Raw genomic sequence first — 20,818 nt, 5'->3', positions numbered from 1 at the left:
AACAACAAAAAAAAAAAACCTTAGAAACAAAAGATATGCCAATAAGAGAATAGTCCAAGTTAAAACTGTCTATAGTATCTCCTCATATAAAATTTTCAGAATAAATTCAAACTTCTAAAAACAAACAAAACCATATGCATACAAAAAGCAAATCACCATGCAGATTGAAGAAAACATGGCTGTAGGCAAAGTTCACTCCTAGGCCCCCAAAGACCAGTAACTCCTTCAATAACTATCCAGTGCTTCATTGTTTGAATCAAAACTACGGTATGAAAAATGAACAATAAATTAATAAGCACATTTTTTGAGTACCTACTAGATGTCTGTTAATTGATATATATATATATGCATATATATATGTGTGTGTGTGTGTATATACATACATATATATTGCTATAATGTATTATAAAATATGTAATATTCTATATTTTTGTTGTTATAGGAACAAACTTGCCATAATCTAATTTTGGAAGAGTTTTATCAGCTGGTGGTGACTGATGACTCTTGTTTTCAGAAACTTCGACCTGGAAGTTTCAACTTAGTCACTTTGCAGATAAGAGAATCCAAAGAGATGTCTGGGACATTTCTGTTGCAGCTGCAGTGTTGGTATGCTATTGTGACTTCTACAAGCTATGGCTACACAGAAAGTACAGATGAACATAAAGGGTATATGCTAATGATTGACTAAGGTAGGCTTTTCTTTTAAAGCTTCCTTCTGATTCCAGGTGTTCACCTTATTTGTCTTGCAACATTTCTGTTTTAATTGTAAAATCTTTCTCTCTTCCCTTGAGAATTAGATCTCATTAAAATACTTATTTTCATAGTATCATTTATGTCAAAATTTGGAAACCATCTCAAAAGATTGAAAATATGACAGGAGCTAGTGAATATGTATGTTAATGTATGTGTATATGTGTGTACATATATATCATATATATATATATATATATGATATATCATATAAATGATATGTAGATAGATTTTTTACATAGGCCTGTTGCACATATACCTTCTACTTGTACACACTTATGAAAAGAAGAATTTGTAAATTTGGCATAGTAAGATATTAACAACTGTAAGTAGCAAAATTGAGTAATGATGAAATGCTATAATGCAGGTTAGATGAATGGTTTATCTCCCACAATGGCTTCCTACATTACATTCAGGCTTTTTTTTTCCATACAATGCTCACCTGATAAAGTGAAGGGAAGTTTGACCCCACCTATTATGTCTAATTAAATCTATTCTATGCTTGGTTTTCACTTACAAACTTAACAACTCCATCTTACTCAGCATGTAACACACAATATGGCCATAACTCTGTAGTTTGAGGTATGACAGCAAAGCTAACATGTGCTGCATGTGGACTGTGCCACCAAACTGAAGAACTGGGAAGGCTGAGCAGGCTCAAACCTTGGGCAAACTCAGAGTTGAGAGTGGCAGGTGTGTAGCCAGCTCCCTGCCAAACTTCCTGATCTGGAACATGTAACCATTGATACCTCACTGAGAGGACCATGATAATCAGTCCTTTAGCAAAAAATCCTGCAGTTCTTTATGCTAATGAGGTATCTAGATAGGCCCAGAGTATTTAGCCAATGAGCTTCACTTCCTGGGCATTCCCTCCTATAAAAGGTATTTAATTCCTGATTCACTTTGAGTAATGTCTTAGTCAGGGTTGCTATTCCTACACAAACATCATGACCAAGAAGCAAGTTGGAAAGGAAAGGATTTATTCAGCTTACATTTCCACATTGCTGTTCATCGCTGAAGGATGTCATGACTGGAACTCAAGCAGGGCAGGAAGCAGGAGCTGATGCAGAGGCCATGGAGAGATGATCCTTACTGGCTTGCTCAGCCTGCTCTCTTATAGAACCAAGACTACCAGCCCAGAGATGGCACCACCCTCAAGGAAACCTACCCCCTTGATCACTAAAAGAGAAAATGCCTTACAGCTGGATCTCGTGGAGGCATTTCCCCAACTGAAGCTCCTTTCTCTGTGATAACTCCAGCTTGTGTCAAGTTGACATAAAATTAGCCAGTACAAGTAAGGTACATGCATTCACATCTGCTATCAAATGAAACAGTTTGGATAAGCAAGGATAGTCTCTATCATCAGGGACCTATGGGGGAGGGGTATCCTCATTATAAAGGGCTGCACCTAAATCTCCTGGAAAAGACCTTCTCTCTTCCAGCCCCTTCAGCACTCACTCAGAACCAAATCAGATTCCACCCCTACATGAGCTCAGCCATCCCCTTCCTGCCTGGTATGTAGACAACCTGAGGGGGAAGCATGGACCCGTGGGCCCCTGTTTCCAACTCTCAGCAGTACCCCAGGGGCACCTTGGGTGTACAGGAGAAAGGGAACCACAGCATGGACCTCAGACTCTGCTGTTTTTCACCTGGAGAAACAGACTGGGACCCCTATTAAGGACTGTGTTCTGCATCCCTTGAGCAGCTCTCTGGTGGTGCTCAGGCACTCCAACCCTGAGACACACATGCATTCTAGCAGAAGCATGAATTTCTTATTTATCATAGTGAATCTTAGAGACTTCAGCCTCTCTTCCTCCATTCTGCCTCACCCTGCCCATGTGTGTTGTGTGTGTGTGTGTGTGTGTGTGTATGTGTGTTTACTTTGCCTAAGTTATGAACTTTCATCTTGCTACTTGAAGAATGATTTGTTTGATCTACTTTGTCATACCTGAATTGACAGCATCTTACTCTTGTGTTTTAGAGTGATCATTAAGCAAAGTAAACACTGACTTAACTCAAATACTGTATGTGTGTGATAAAGTTACTATTATAGGCTGATATAGTGAGGAAAATACGTAATAAAAATATTTTAAAAATATTCTTTTACATTTTAAGAAATATAAATGCATTTGAGTTTCTATAAAAAGCCACTTATTATGATAATTTGTTTGTTAAAATAAAAATATTATCAATGGTTAAAAAAAAGAGTCTAGTGGACACTCATGGAAATTTAAATTTCTGTGTCCTCATGCCAGGAAACAAGAAGAGACGCGCAATCTCTGCAGAAGCACAAAGAATGAGTTATCAAAGGTATCATTCCCAGGTGTGTGTGTGTGGGGGGGAACTGGCTGAAGCAAAGAAAGAAAAAACAAAAAAACCAAACTTTTAATTTGTAATGTCCCAGCTGTAATGAGTAGGGACATTTATGTGAGCCTCATTGACTTTGGTCGGAGAACTCATTTATGCACTACCAGGGTTTCTGTACATACTCTGTTAGAAGCATTTCTACAAGTAACTTCATGTGCCTCATATCTCATAATTACATTAAATCTGCAATCAGGGCTATACATTTTAATATTTTAATGAGCCACGGGTTGTCTTCGGAAACTCTGTAGTGCTCTGTGACTGAGCCAGTGGCAGCGGTGCTGGCCAACTTTAGCCAGTTTGTGCCAGTGAGTTTGTAACTTCATTCTTTATTTTTTTAGGTTGTTTTCTTGTCGCTGTTTTCGTATGCCAGTTCTATATAGCTTTTTGCATGATTTGCTGGATCTGTCAGGTTCTGCCAAACTCTCCTTCCTCACACAAAAAAACCTGATCCCCTAATCAAGACAGCAATTAATTTGTTTAATTAGTGACGTGATAAGATACTTTGACAAAAACTTTTGCTCATTTAACAGCACATCCACTAAAACTGGAATAACAGAGAGGGTAGCATGAACAAGAATGACATGTTATATAGCAATGCATGATTTTTCTTTTTTTTTCTTTTTATTAGATATTTTCTTTATTTACATTTCAAATGTTAACCCCTTTCCTGGTTTCCCCACCCAAAACTCCCTATCCCATCTCCCCTTCCCTTGCTTACCAACCTACTCACTCCTGCTTCCTGGCCCTGGCATTCCCCTACACTGGCATAGAACCTTCACAGGATCAAGGACCTCTCCTCCCATTGATGACTGACTAGGACATCCTCTGCTACATATGTAGCTGGATCCATGAGTCCCACTATGTATACTCACTGGTTGGGGGTTTAGTCCCAGGGAGTTCTGGAGGTACTGGTTAGCTCATATTGTTGTTCCTCCTATGGGGCTGTAAACCCCTTCAGCTCCTTGGGTTCTTTCTCTAGCTTCTTCATTGGGGATCCTGTGCTCCATCCAATGGATGGCTGTGAGACAGCTTTATCGGGCTCATGACAGCAAACACTTGTTGGCATCCACAGTAGTGTCTGGATACATGCTTTTATAGAAGACAGAACACTAGCAAATGAGTAAATATAAAGGATTCAGTCAAGAAAAATAAGAAACATATGTATATTCACACAAATGACACATGTAGGATTTTTGGGATATCATGCAAGGAACAAATCTGTGAATTATGGGAATAGAATAAAGAGAAGAAATACAGGTCAAAGATACAGAGAATAAATTCAACAGAATGACAGAAGAAAATTTCTTGAATATACAGAAACCAGTGCCTATACAGGAAAAATAAGGCACACAGAAATTCCAACAGTCTTAGAAAAATAAATTTTCCACAACATAATTAAAACTGTAAATATATGGAACAAAGCTGGGTATTGAAGACTATAAAATAAGAAGGCCATATTATACATAATGTGATGTTCACAGGAATGACAGTTTCTTACTGAAAACATTAAAAGACCCAAGGGTGAGAAGCAAAGTATTTTAATTTCTGAATACACACAGATCTCAATCCAAAATATTATAATTTGGCAAAACTCTCAGAATTCAAAGAAAAAGTAAAACTAAAGGAATTTATGGCTACCAGGTCCACCCCAGAGAGAATGCTAGAAGGAACACTTAAGCATGAAGACAGGGGTAAAATTGTCCAAGAGGCTACCAGGAAAAGAAATGAAGCTTAGACAGTTGTTGTGCAAGAAAGAGTATAAAAACACTACAAAACCAACAGATTTACAATATAAAATACACTTTTGTAAATAATTGCTTCTGGTATTGATGCTCTAAATTCTTTAGTCAAAGGAAACAGGCTATCCAATTGGATTAAGAAATAGGATCCATCTTCTGTTTTCTACTAGAAGTACACCTCACCTACAAAGATAGACATTACCCCAGAATGAAATGATGGGGAAAGTATTTCAAGTAAATGAGACCAGGAAACAAGCAAGCATCTCTAGTCTAGTATCTGACAAAATAGAAATTAAGTCAGAACTAATTAAAAGAGATAAAGAAACTCACTTCATCCAGACCCAGAGGGTTATTCACTCTGAGTATATTACAATTCTACACACACACATGCAACAAATAAAAGTGCATACTTCTGAGCTTCAATCAATGGTTAACTCTAGCACAGAATAGCAGGTGACTTCAGTTCCAAATTTTGAGCCATGTACAGACATTCAGACAAAATAATAGATTGAGCATTATTGGAGTTAAGTGACATCATCAATGAAAATTGACCTACCTAATAACTACTGAATATTCCATTTAAACCATGTCCAATATACATTTGCTTCAGCAGCCTAAGGATAATCTTCTAAAATTGGCTGTGTAGCAATCCGGAAAATTTCAACAAGTATAGGACTAATCAAAATAACTCTATATCTATCTTAGCATGACATAATAAAGTTGGAAATCAATGACAAAAGAAACTCCAGAATATACACAATTTTATGAGGATTAAACAATACATTATTAAATGATGCACATGGTACCTAAGAAACCAAGAGGGAAAGAAAGACGTTAAAATCCTGTCAGTAAGAAAGAATGAAAGTAAAAGCTCCTCAATGCTCTGCATACAATCTTAGTAGGGAAAGCAGTCCTAAGAGGAAAGTGTACAGCTGTCAGTGCCTGCCTACATTAAGTACACCAGTGAACTCAAGCATGCAATTTAATGATGTCCCCTAAGAATTTGGAAAAATGAGCAAACCAAAGTCAAAACATTGGACTGGAAGATATAAGTAGAACAAGGGTAGAAATTAACACAATAGAAACATACAATGAAAAATTACAAGGAATCAATGAAATGAAAAAGTGGTTCTTTAAAAAGAAAGAACAAAATTAAAAACTCTTAGCTAAATTAATCACAAGAAAGAAGACTGAACTTAATAAAAGGGTTGCAAAGGAAGACAAAAGATATTTATGAATTTTTAAAAATCATAGAGACCTACTAAGAACCTATATATCATGAATTTGGAAAGTCTAAAAGAAAAAAATGAATTTCTAGATGAATTAGAGCTACAGACATTAAATCAAGATGTGATCAATACTTTATAAATATATCTGTAACAGTCAAGGATATTGCAGCAGCCATAAAAACAAATCTCTGGATGAAGAAAAGCTCAGGTCCACATGGACGCACATGGAATTCTGCCAGACCTTCAAAGGAATTTATTTTATACAATAGAAATAGAAGGGTACTTCCAAGAACCTTTAGCACCATAACCAGATAAAGGTACAATAAATAAAGAAAATAAACCCCCAAATCTGTCAAAACCTCAATCTGCAAGGCCACTACTCAGAGAACAAGTAGATGTTATGCTGAAAGGTATAGGCATAGACAGTGACTTTCAAGACCCTCAGTACACAGGAAATAAGACCAACAATCAACAATAGAGTTCAAATAAAATTAAAGGCTTCTGTCATCAAAGAAAATGATTAAGTAAAGACGCAGTTTCCAAATTGAGAGAAAACCTTTACCAACTATATGCCCAACCAAAGATCCAGAATAGGTGAAGAACTCAATGAAACATATTAACCCAATTGCTAAATGGGCTATAAATCTAAACAGAATTTTTTTTTGGGGGGGGGTTTTCGAGACAGGGTTTCTCTGTGTAGCCCTGGCTGTCCTGGAACTCACTTTGTAGACCAGGCTGGCCTCGAACTCAGAAATCCGCCTNAGTGCTGGGATTAAAGGCGTGCGCCACCACGCCCGGCGTCAGAAATTTCTTAAAATGAGAAGTATAAATAGTTATTTAATGTGACTAGTCATGAGGGGAAACACAAATTAAACCTACTTTTCATTTCATATCATCACAGCCATAATGTCTAGTTTCAGAAAATCAAATGACAACAAATGCTGGTGATGATGTGGGGAAATACAAGCCCTTATTTGTTCTTGATGGGAGTGTAAACTGTTGCCACTGTGGAGAACTGCATAGACATTCTTCAAAAAGCTAGAAATAGATCTATTATATGACAACACTGTTCCTCCTGGTCATTTTCTGTATCATACTACAGAGATGGTCCTACATTCCTGTATATCACTTCTCTATTCAAAATACCTAGAGAATGAAGGCAGCGAAGATGCATATATATATATATATATATATATATATATATATATATATGTGTGTGTGTGTGTGTGTGTGTGTGTGTGTGTGTGTGCAAATTAAAATGATAAAAATGTATAGGAAAATAAATGTTATTGAACAGTAGTATACTGAATGAAGAACTCTAGATCAAGTAAAACAAATGCACATTTTCTTTCTAATATGTAGAACCTAGCATAAAGGAATGAACATCCATCACCCACTAGCATATAGTCTAAAATTAGCTAGAATTCAACAAGTGAATCAATAATCATATTAGAAATGACTGAATAAAAGGAAAATATAGACTATTGTGAGGAACAGATAAAAATCAAGAAAAATTCACAAGGTAGTTAGGGATATTTCAGACTTGGGATGAGTACAAACATATACTGTCTTCCCTTTAGATGACTTTTGTGGACATAAAAAGAGGAAATAATTGTCAAGCAATGTATAAAGTATTATATGCCTCTAAAAGCCCTTTCAAGTTTTTAAAGATCAAATGGGCCATAAATAGCAATGAAAATTGAGAAATAAAAATTAATTAGGTTGATTTATGTTCATATATTGAATTTTTCTACCCTCAGGCTGAAAATAGACCCGCATCTGAGGACCCATTGAATATTTGTGAAACAATGACCTTCTAATATTCCTGAAGCATAATCTAGGTCAATAAATCAAGACCCAGGAAAAGCAACATTATATCCTGCATTTTCTGTGCTCACTGGTGTAAAGTTACAAATCAATAAACTTGACAAACCATCAAAATCACTTGGTAATTAGAATAAAATGACCACATTTGCTGAGTTCTTACTATATACTTCATGCGTAGAATGTGCTGTAATTTTTTTTTCTTCGTCAGCTCACACATCCTCTCAAGGTCTTTATCGTCACTGCCACTTCACAGGTGGTGAAACATGAGACAGGATAGGCCATAGAGCATGCTCTAGTTATATATCTAAAAGCTTCTTTGTGGGGGAATTTAGCCTAAAGTCTTATTATTCTCTCTCCCTCTCTCTCCCTTCCTCCCTCCCTCACCTCAACTCCCCACGCACACCCAGGCTCTCACCTCTGTGTGTGTGTGTGTGTGTGTGTGTGTGTGTGTGTGTGTGTGTGCTACCTCTGGATTCTATCTCCTTTAGTTTTGGTTCAAAGAAATAATGAAAGCACAACAAAATTTAGAGGAGAAAGCAATAATGTGAAGAAGAATTTTTTTAGGAACCAGAGGAAAAGAATATTTGATGGAGGTTGTGTCTCCAAAAAAATGTTAGAAATTATAACCATAAAGTCTCACCAGTATGACTACTGAAACATCAAAAACAAAATCATCATTTGCATTTGTCTTCAGTTTTACAGCGGAGCAAGTATGTGTCCACTACATTGGTAAAGTATGAGGTACTGTTGGAGCTCACGCAGCAGATTGCACTGAAAATGGATTTGATTCTCTTTATACAGATCTGTCTAAAGTGTTCTCAAAAGCCCCAAATCTAGAGTTAAGCCAACTCCTTCAAACTGTGACAGGGTAAACAAGATAGCAACCAGACAGCCAAGAATAAATGTTTTGTGGTCTTGGCAACAACCAAAGAAGCTCTCCATGTATATCTCATGATGTAAAGATCTCCATATTAAATCATCATCATCAACAACAACTAATAGGATTGCCTGAAGTCTCCACAAAGTGTCTTTAGCAGTATATTTCAACATGGCTTCTTTATTTGGTTAGGTTAGATGTTATACATATTAATGTGATGATCCTTTTGCTGTGTATCTACTACCTCTCTTGGCACCCATTCAGAATCTAATCTACCACCCATTCAGAAACAGAGACATCCTTCGGTACATCATTCTTTACCTTACACAATAAACAGAAAGATTTTTAGCTTTTAGCTTGTCTTGAGTTCCTATGGGATATGAGCAAGAACATAGAAAGCCTCATAGTTTGATGATATAGATCTAAGTAATACTAATTTATTGTGTTCACCCACATAGAATAGTAAATATGCAAAAGGAAAGGATAACCAAAGACTAATGATAGTTATGGGTTTCATTTTTGTTGTTGTTGTTTGACAGTTCAGGGTCATACTCTTCACTCTTCAAACATTAAACTTAACTCTATATGAGATGTTATTCATACAACATTTGCTAGTGATGTCTTTTCTTGATAAGAAAAAAATTTGCTTAGATATACCTGGGCATCATGAACTTGACTCTTTTCAACCCTGCACAACCCTATCTACAGCCAAGACAAGTAGGCAAACTACTGTTTTAAGCCAAGACAGCAAATGAAAGCAAAAGCTCTCCTCTCTTCTGCCATAGAAGCCACCTCTTAGGGACTTTACATCCTCATTCTAGTCACATCAAAGCTCAAAATGCTGAGAGAAGATCCTTTGAGGCAAAGTGGAGCAGAGGAGGAACAAATGAACAGATGCTCTTCTGAGTGCATCAAGAAATGCAAATGAACTTTTTTTTGGACATTTGTCCTAAATATTTTTTAATCATTTTATATGTATGGGTATGTGCTGACATGTATGTCTGGTATTCAGTGAGGCAATAAGAGGTAAGGCCAGAAGAAGGTGTCAGAGCCCTGGAACTGGTGGTCAGCTCCCATGTTGTGTGCTGAGACCCCAGCTCCTATGGAAAAAGCAGTCAGTATTCTTATGAGCCATTCCTCTAGCCCTTGATTTGAGCATTTTAAACATAGCCCATTTTGACTTCTTCTGGTTCCTTCCCTAGAACTTGGAATGTTAATAGCTTTCTCCTTTACTTATCACTCTCATCTCTAGCTGGGAACCAATCAAGGACTTCTGCCTCTAAATACAACTGGATGTTATTCAAATGGAATCAGACAGTGCTTTAGATAAGCCGAATGGAGGGATACCCAATGCCATACCCAATAATATCATCTAGCTCTAAGGGGACAGATCAGTCATCACTCTGATTCATTAATGTCAGGTCACCTGTCCTCTTTAATTGAGAAAATGGGAATATATCAAAATGGGAAAGGCAGCTTAGGTCAGGAAACTCAAAAGCAACAGTTCTAGAAATTTCCATGCTTCTCTAGCGAGAAATTCCAGAAGAGAGCTCTGATTTTTCTCATCTCCTAATTCTCAAATATCTCTGCTAAATGTCTATATATGAGGAAGAGCAAACAAACTTCAAACAGGTCCTTGATCCATTCTTGTTAACAGCTTTGAAATGGGATCTCTAGATTTTCATGATGAAAATGGGTGATATATTTTTCCAAATTTCAGCCTATCTCCTAGATGATTTTAGGGTGACCTCAAATTCAAAAGGATAATGACACCGTAAGTAAAGGCCCTTTAAAGAAAGTGTAATTCTTCCTGATCTACAGGAGAAATGATCTGACCTGGGTTGAAGTTTAACATTCCGGTTGTACAGAGTCAATGGCCAGGCTAAAGGAAGTATCCCTTGGGAAGTTAGGATAATTCCTAGGAAAGCAGGTTCACCTTAAGCCATGCTTAGGGAAAAGATGAAATAGTAATTCATTTAACAAAACAATATAATTGTCCTTTTAAAAATTCCCATATCCATAGGGCAGTAACTTGATCACAGTGATTAAGTTTTTGAAGTCTGTTCACTTTTCTGAATTATTCAGACCAAATAAAAAATAATAATAAATTTCCTTTTCTTTTTTCTGTACTTCTAAGAATATTTTTTAAATATTTTATTGGGTCTTTGTGAATGTCACATCCTACTCATGTCCCCCTTTTCATTCTTCCATCCTCCCTTGCATCTTGCCTGTCAACAGAGAAAAGATATTTTATTGTAGAAGCTCACTCTGTGTCCCGCTGTGTACCCCTTTGTCTATATTTCTTTGTTTGAAAATCTTTATTGCAATGAGTCATTGGTCTGGTATGAGGCCTCTAGCTTCTGCCACTTTATAAATACTGGAACCTCACTAGGATTCCTCTTGAATATCATGTCATTGCTCTGTGTCATGGAGATCCTGTGGTTTTGGGTCAATAGTACCATCCCCATATGCTCTCCATCAGTTTACTAATGGGGTAGATGGTGGTCTGAGCCACTACAAAGCTGTGAGCTTGCTGTCTCTTTCACTTTAATGATCTCTGGACCAGCTCACCAGCAAGCCCCACAACCAGGTCCAAGTGTACCCTGCTGCCCAGGTGAGGTACAGCCCCAACTCTGCCTAGTGTTGCAGTTGGAGAAGGACATGGCCAGTTGCCCCACTCTCATGTACCCAGGGACAGCTTTCTTGCCTGCCATAGATGACTAGAGACAAAGGGGTAGAGGAGGACATCTGTTCCTACTCTGCACTATCACCAAGCAGACAAGAGGCAGGGACAGCTCTCCCTTGCTCATGCCATTAGAGCCAGGTCAACTGTAACTCTCTCACATCCAGGGCTAGCTCTAATGTGCTGCCTGGGTGAGGTATAGGGCCCACTCTCCAGAGTGTTGAAGTAGGTAAAGAGCAGGGACAGCTCTTCTGCCCTAGTGACTTCAGGGCAAGCTCTCTTACCTGCTATAGGTGGCAAAGGACAAGGGTGGAGGAAGGCATCTCTCCCTTATCCAAACTGACACATGTCAGACAAGTTTGGGGCCAGCTCTTCCATGCTCACATAGTTAAGGCTGATTTACATGTGCCCCTGCAATCAGAGTCAGCTCTAATGTGCTGCCCAGGAGAGGTGCAAGGCCCACTATTCCAAGTGCTGCAGCAGGTGAAAGGCAGGGACACCTCTTCTGCTCTCATGACCCAGGTGGTGTCAGCTATCCTGCCTGCTTCTGATGGGAAGGGCAAGAAAGAGGGAAGGGGATCTCTCCCTCACTGATGCTACCACAAGGCTGACAAGAGACAGGGCTGGCCCTCCCTTGCTCAGGCCCTTGAGGCCTGCTCACCAACTGGAACTACTCCTTTACCTAGTGCTGCATCCAAGGCAGATCTGCTCTGAAGATCTTCGGACCAGCTCTCCTGCCTGCAGTAGGTGGCAAAGAGTGTGGTAGGTGCATCTCTCTCTTGTCCGTGTCATAGCACAGCAGATGATTTGACTCATGCTCACACCCTAGGGTCCAGTTTCCCTGTGCCTTTATCACCAGGGTCAGCTCTTCTCTGATGCCCTGGTGAGGTATAAGGCCCAATTTCCTGAGTTCTGGAGTCTTGAGGGGCAGGACTATATCTCCTATGCTCATGAGACCAGGACCAGGCCTCCCTCCTGGTGCAGATGGGGAGGGGCAGGAGGGTATCTCTCACTTATCACGGCACTGCATGGGAGATGAGTAGTAGAGCCAGTTCCCGTAGGCTCTTATCCTCTGAGTAGCTCACTGGCAACTCTGGCAATGTGCAAGACCTGCTCTCCCTAGTACTACAGCTGGCTATATACAGGGTCATCTTTTCTGCTCTCATGCCTTCAGGGATGTGGGGCATCTCTGCACACCCTCAGACATCAACATGTCAACAGTAAGCAGGAACATGTAGGGGCAGGTAAACATAATTTTCTAATGCTATGGCTTTCACTCTTTCTCTAGACCTTCCCTCTCCACCATGTGGCAGCCAGCTACCATGGCCTGAACTCCACGCTAGCTTAACTTCAATGACTCCCTCTCCCCACCTTCTCTCCTCCGTTTTCATCCTCTGGGAAGATGAAAGTCACAACCCTCATGCAGGGTGATTTTCATTTAGAGTCTTATAAAAAGGATCCTCAACTTCTGTTAGGGCTCCTTCTTAAAATTCTTCTATTAACAAGACTAAGATTGTTCACTTGGAAACTCTCATTTCCCCCACTTTCATTCTTTCCATAATTCAGAACAAGAAGATAATAGCTAACATATTTGGGTTCTATTTCTGGGAGACTTCACACAAAGAGTTCCCATCAGATGCAAATACGTCATAAGATATGATTTATTTATTATAGATGTCCAAGGTCCCACTCACCATCATTTTCTTTAGCATATAAACATACACACACACACACACACACACACACACACACACACAGAGAGAGAGAGAAAGAGAGAGAGAGAGAGAGAGAGAGAGAGAGAGAATTCTAATAGTAAAAGAACGATTGGACTCTAAGTATTTCCATTTGTGCCTTTGAAACTAACTGTAACCCACCAGAGAGAGCAGTTACCCATCTGATGTTTCTGATTACTTTTTGTCTCATGGCAATATTTTTCATGTATTCTTCATTTTTATAATTAAGAAACAGGTATATCAAAAGAGGGTCCATTTCTACTTCTAACCCTTCTATAGCCTACCTTTATTATGATTACCATATGGTTTGCTAGAGAAACATTTTGCCATAAATCTCAAGGAATATTTTGCCTTGAATGCCTCCATTTTTTTCAAACATCCACTGTAATGTCTACTCCATCAGGTAGTAAATATCACACCAATATCTTCCTTTATCTCATCTTAACACATTTCTTTCCTTTAAAATAGAGCCTACAAGTACATTTTTTATATGTTTGCATTGATGTGGACAAAGAACATTCTGGCCTTTAAGTTACATGCCAGTATTTCAGCAGTCTTGAGATGTTTAACATGCTATCACTTTAATTATTAACATAAGAATTGTAACTTCCACCCACTCATTGTTCTTCAGTGATCCTTTAAAGTTCTAGAAAAGACTGACATGCACACTTTTCTGCACCAAAGTTAGATGGCTACAACTTTAAACCAAGCTTCCCATCCAACATTATCATATATAAAATTAAAGTTAACCAATATAATGAGAACTATGTAGAACTTAAAAGTAATGGCTTTTATCAGCATAATGATATTTAAAAGCCCTATATCACATTATTAAGAAAAACATAATAATTTCAAGATGCATGTAATATATATGCATAATACATATGTAAATATACATTTAAATTAATCAAGAAAAATAAACCCAGACCTTTTAGGCATATATTGATGAGAGAAGTTAATTTTCAACATAACTATCTTTTTACCATTTTAAATTTAAAAGCATGTATCAATCTAATCCTTAGAAAAGTCACAAAAATTTACATATTTGAGGGAAAATATGATTTTTTATGACTGAATAAACTAATTTTCTATTAAAATATTTTATGTTTCATAAGTAATTTCGTTATGCTGATATCACAGGAAAGTATTTTTATGTTAGAAAACAAAAGTACTACAATAACATCAATGAAATCAATAATTTTAATGATTAATTGATCCTTTGGCATATACTAAGTTCTCTGTATATTAGCATATTTAATCAATGGCATGTTTGTTTAAGAAAAACACTAGCACTACTATCTTTATCTTGCCCATGGGATTCATCTGATATTTGTCACATACTCTTGTATGTAAGGTCATGCCACATGGCTCCTATGATGTCACAGCAGTGTCCATGGAGAACTGATCAGGCAGAAAGTGACTGTCAGAAATGAAACCCACACATTTTCCCACTTCTTTTAGATAAATTCAACAAATCTACCCAATAGAAATATTCAGAATGAGATAAAGAGCCTAATAGAGATAAGATAAGAGCTGTTTGTTAAGGTCTGCAGCTTTCACACTTGTTGAAGGGGCCAATGATACTTCAGAGCACTGCATGTATCCAAGGTGTGCCCTGCAAGGTATGTCTCTGGAAAGGTTACACTGTGGTTTCACTATCTTTGGGAGAAATAATAGTTTGTTTGATTAAGCTCTTTAAAAAGTACTTTTAAAATGTTGAAATGTAGCATATTGTGTGTGTGTGTGTGTGTGTGTGTGTGTGTGTGCATGTGTACTTGCTATAGAGCATTTGTGGAAGTCAGAGCAAAACTTATGGGAGTCTGTCTTTCCTTCTACCACATGGGTTCTGGGGATGGAATTCAGACTGTAGTCTTGGAGGCAATCACCCTAACACATTGAACCGATTCTCTAACCCTTACATAGGACAGGAATAGGCATTATATTCTGTTATCATACCTTTAGGTTGTGTCTGAAAATAAAACAAATAATTGAACTGCTATGTTCATCTATTTTATAATATTTCTTGAATTATCACCAGATTTTACATTTTACACCCAAACACACACATGCGCACACATGCGCACGTGTGCTTGCATGCGTGTGTGTGTGTGTGTGTGTGTGTGTGTGTGTGTGTATGTGTGTGTGTATGTGTGTGTATGTGTGTGTATGTGTGTGTGTGTGTGACTATGTTAGGAACATAGTCGAGGGTACTTAGGACAATATTTCTCTTGAACTGCATCACATTTAACAGTGTAAAGGCTTGTTTCAGGGACCAGATGAGTCCACAGTGGCAGCTGTAGCCCTTTTGACTGATTTTATGTCTTCCTTTCTGAAACAGAAGATTGCAACTGGATACTATAAAATGAAATGTAGCTTGCCAAATTATTTCTGATCTGAGAAAATATGTGGGTCTGTCTGTATGCATAGACAGGTGTGGTATATAAGCATGCCTGTGCTGATACAGAAGAAGGGTGGATACGTGTGTAACTGCACAAATTATGTGTGCATACAAATATTCCAAGTCATATTTCTGAAAGTTTCTATACCAAGAGTCTTCCTGAAGCTGGGTAATTAATCATCCTTTAGGTAAACAACTAAAAAACAGAAACAAGAAACAACAACGTCAAAAAGAACCACTTTTTTCTTTTCTCAGAGCAGAAACTTGTTTACTTCTGAAGGCAAGGGTTTGCTCTGATGGATGAAATTCTTTTAATTTTTTTTAAAATAAAAATAATCAATAAAGCAGCAATGGTCTCTCTTTACCATGTTAGTCCATAATATTTCTAAAATTACATTTCTATAGGGAGATTGGTTTGCCAGTGATCAGCCTCCAAACCCAGCTTCTTACTGACAAAGATTATGGATATGGAATTGGATTTCAAGTGTCTCTTACTAGGATTTTGGGGTTTTGTGGGTGTAGAAGAATAAATGCTACAACTCCTCTATAACTCATCTGATTTAAGAGACACTTTTTGTTGTTGTTTATCAAATAAAACAATTTTAAGAAAAGAAGGAAAGGAGGGAGGGAAGGAGAGATGGAAGGAGGGAGGGAGGGAGGAAAGAAAGAAGGAAGGGAGGAAGGAAGGACGGGTGGGCATTTTTTGGCTTTCCATTTGCAGGTGTGGTCTATCATGTCTGTTGAAGTGTGACAGTGGGAGCACAGAATGGGAGGCCACATTGTGTGCTGTCGGGAAGCAGAGAGGTGGATGATGGGATTCAGCTTTTGCTCTTCCTTTTTATTCAGCCCAGTCCCAGAGCCCATAGATGGAGACCAGTACATTCAGAGATCTTCCCTCCTCAGATAAACCTGTCTGACAACACCCTCACAGTCACACCCAGCGTTTGTATCGTAGGTGCTGCTAGATCCTGTTAAGCTGATAATCACGATTTCTCATCACACATGCCTTTTCTTCAGATCTCAACACTTTCTAGGAGTAAACGTCTCAGTTTCCATCTGCCAGCCAGAGGATTATTTTACATCTCTAGCCCTTGGCACCTTCTTTGTGGAGGAACTTTCTAAACACCAGGAGGAGGAAAAGATGATTTAGATTCAGCTGTGAGCGTGGAAAGATTTGTAGCAGAAGAGGCCTTTCAAAAGAAGCATTCTGAGAGCAAACATCAAAGTGTGTTTTCCAGTCTTGTTCAAAGTAGCCACTTCTCTTTGTACAATGGCCATTTGGTTGGTCTGAGGTGGCATTATTTACCTAACAGGAACACACAATATCTGCTGCAGAACCAATATCTGCTGCTATGGATCAGAAACTGCTAAGACATTCACTGCTGATGAATAGTTATGACTGAATACTGAACAATGCCTCTCTTAGTCCTGAAGATCAGCTCAGCCTGACTGGTCAGCTCTGATGTGGAAACCTTCTCTGTTTATGGAGATAGCAGATGGGACTGGAGTGAGTGATCTGAAGTTCAACCTAGTATGTCCTTCTTCAGGCAGAGTCCTGGGGTTTGGTGTCCTGTGTTGTCTTCTTCTTTCCACATACGCTCATGCCCCACTGACCTTGCCTCAGAGCTTTAGCTTCTGGCTCACTGGTGATCTTAAGATGATCAGACTTTCATTTATTCCTGTCTTATTTAAAAATATGTTTTTATACAATATATTCTGATCCCTGTTTCCTCTTTCTTACCTCCCAACCCATCCAACTCAATACCTGCTCCTCTCTTTAGAAAATGAATAGGCAAGCAAGCCAACAAGCTAACAAAACAGATTTGAACAACACAACAACAGCAAAACATACAGAGAGCGAAAACAAAACAAAACAAAGCAAGGCACAAGAAGCACACACACATGCAGAGACACAGAAAATGAATAAAAACACAAAATCAGAAGCCATGGTATTTACCAGCTAGGTAAATAAATGCTCAGACAAAGCATTATGGCACAAAAATCTTCAAATATTTCACTGAGCTTGTTTTGAATTGGCCATCTACTGTTGTGCATGGAACCTCCTTTAACTGTGGTTTCTATACCCATTGAGCATCTATTGGAGAAAACTAATTTTTCCTTTGTGAGCAGTTGTCAACTGGAGATAGTTTATAACTAAAGGATTGAAAATCTTATCCACTTCCCCCTCTCAGTATTGGGAGCTCATCTGGTTTGGACTTATGCAGGCCCTCTCTGTGCTGCCAACCTCTCTCATATGCGTGTCTGTCATTTTGTAACTAGAAGGCCTTCTTTTCTTGATTTCCTCCCTCCCTACTTGCTCTCATTATTCTTCTACCTCCTTTTCCACAAGATTCCCTAAGACCTGGGGGAGAGACTTTCATATCATATTTAATTTACAAATGTATATAAAATACAAACTGGTGGTCCAGTTAAGAGGAATACCCAGAGTCACAAAGCAGCTCAGGATCACTTTGTATTCTACTGGTCATAGCACTAAGTGACATATGGTTGTCTCCTGAGGAAAAAAATAGCAAGCTTGCACTGTAGAAGAGAATTAATGTGTGTGTGGTGGTTTCTTTGTGTACATATTATTTTCTTAGAAAATACAGTAGATTATATCTAATATCATAGGCACAGAATACCATAAGGATTATTACATACTTATATTCCATACTGTATTTATAAATCCATAAGGAATAGAGTTCCCTTTCTATCTCTGCCATACTTTCTCCCTTTCTTTTAACAGGAACTTTAGTCTGTAAATTCTTAGCTTCTCAGTTACAGACCCATCACTGACTGTGGGTAATAGTTTTTTTCATGTCTTCATCATCCTTGAAAACTAATAGTTTTGTAGATACTATGGAGGAGAAGCAACCCAGAAGCGATGTTGCCACACAATGGCTGACAATACCTGCCATTGGTAATTGGGCCATATTAATGCTAAGAAGAATCCTTTATGTGTTTATTTGTTTGTGTCTCTGACACTGCTTAGCAAAATTGTGGACTCAGTGTTGGGTCAAGCCTTGTCCTTGATATGGACCAAGTACATATACATGCTAAGGTTCTAATTTCTGTCACATCAGCATATAATCTTATTTTGAAACTGAGTTATTGCATATTCAATTAAAGTGAGGTCAATAAGGTGGACCTTAATATGATTAGTACCAGTTTTAAAAAGGTAGCCGTAATGCAGAGATAGACATGAATATGGAAAGACTATAGAAGAAATTCAGGGTGAAAATGGGCATCTATAAACCAAAGAGTGAATCAAATCCTTCACTTCTTTAGTGCCTGAATGGAGTCCACCTTTATGATTTCAATGCAGGCATCTAGCCTCGAAAACTTCAAGACAACTCCTTATTGTGACTTAGTAGTTGGCAACTAAGTATGGTGGGAAGGACCAATGTCAGCTTGTAGGGGGTTACTGAGAGAAGGTGTGTCTGGGAGCAACAAAAGGAACAGCTTGAAGTCAAATCCTGGATTCAAGCTGATGACCTGTGCTTTGCTTGATAAAGCTTTTCTAGTCTGCCTTTCTCTATCTCCTACTTGCTCCCTGGAGATTTCTCTGTCTGTATTCTGCTTGCCCGCTATTCTAAAAGATCTCTCTGCCCATATCCTGTGTGTGTGTGTGTGTGTGTGTGTGTGTACTACAAGCAGTTATCTGATTTAATCCTAAAATGTTCTCTGGTTAGCTCATCTTCTGCAGAACACAGGTCTAGTCTTTTATTTTACATATCAATCCATTATCTTATGAATCAACATCTTGTAACCCCAGCCCTTTGATTCTTAGGAAATAGCAAGCATACATTTTTTTCCCTTAACTTTGCAAAAGAATTCAGAGATCTGTCTGCTTCACTTAAGTGCAAATGATAAACTAGCTGGGAGGAACCTTGCCCTGAAATTGGCATTCCCACCATGCCTGGGCTTGGACTCACTGTGTTCCAGGTTGACCTTGAACTTCGAATCTGCCCACATTTGTATCTGATTGTCTTTGTATATTTGAGACAAACTGGGTCATAGTGTAGCTACCTCTGGAGGTTAGTCTGTGGCACTGGTCCTTTTGATTCATGAAACCCCTCATAATTCATATTACATCCTTATATTTTTGCGTAGCTGAGAAGTTATAGATTTTTGAACTCATGTATTTAGAGCTCTTTTCCATATCCTTAAGGGCTTGCCTGAAGGTCCAAATGTTTACCACTTTGCACAACAACACCCTTGACTCCTGCACTTGTGCTGTCTGATTATTTTGGAGTCATTAACATTAACAGAGAGGACATTCCTCAGAAGGAAAGAGTCCTTAACTGCTAGTAGCCCCAGAAAATGTGTACATTATTACACAAACAAACTTCACCTATGCCCTCTGCAGCCATCAACATTTGAGCAGGCTCACATCAGGACCTGTCCCAGGGGCAAGAACTCTGGCACTCTGTCCCCACAAGGGACTTGCCAGGCTTTGCAGCATGGTAATCCTATAAAGATACTTGAGTGCCCATTTTCATAGGACAAATGAGCCAGACAATGACTGGATAATTATACACAATGTCTGTACTGTATTGCTCAGTTTTCTATTGTCGTGATAAAATACTATTACTAAAGGTTGTTTAAGGAAGAGAGTATTTATGGATTATGTTTGCAGAGGGATAAGGTTTATGGCAGGGTAAAGACATTTGAACAAGCAGCAGTCATGGCAGGAAGCTGAGAGTTTCCTTTATGGGTATGTTGCAGAGAAATTTCACTGAAAGTAGGGAGAGCCTTGTACTCTTAAAGCTGACACTCAATTAAATACTTCTTCCAGCAAGGCCACACTTCCTAAACCTTCCTAAACACTACCACCAACTAAAGACTACAGGTTCAAGAGCCTAAACTGAGGGGTGTCTCTCATTCAAACCACCACACATACAATGTACTTAAAGGTGGGCTAAAAATCTTAAAGGGAACAAATGAAATCTATGAGAGAAGGACCAGAGAATCTGTCCTCAGAGTCAAGTGGAGGGCTCAGTAAAAGTTTCTACAAAAAAGTAAGTAATGTTTGAAATGAGAGATGGAGAAGGAAAAGGGGGAACTTATAATCAAAATCCAGATACGTGCATACTGAGGTGTGATGTTATGGTGTATATATACATATATATATATATATATATATATATATATATATATATATATATATTGGTAGCAAATATAGAAGTTTCTGCCCAGAGGAAAAGGCTGATGC

The sequence above is a fragment of the Mus caroli genome, chromosome 18 (assembly GCF_900094665.2).
Source record: "Mus caroli chromosome 18, CAROLI_EIJ_v1.1, whole genome shotgun sequence".
In the NCBI taxonomy this organism is placed as follows: Eukaryota; Metazoa; Chordata; class Mammalia; order Rodentia; family Muridae; genus Mus; species Mus caroli.
This window is presented reverse-complemented; position numbering follows the sequence as displayed.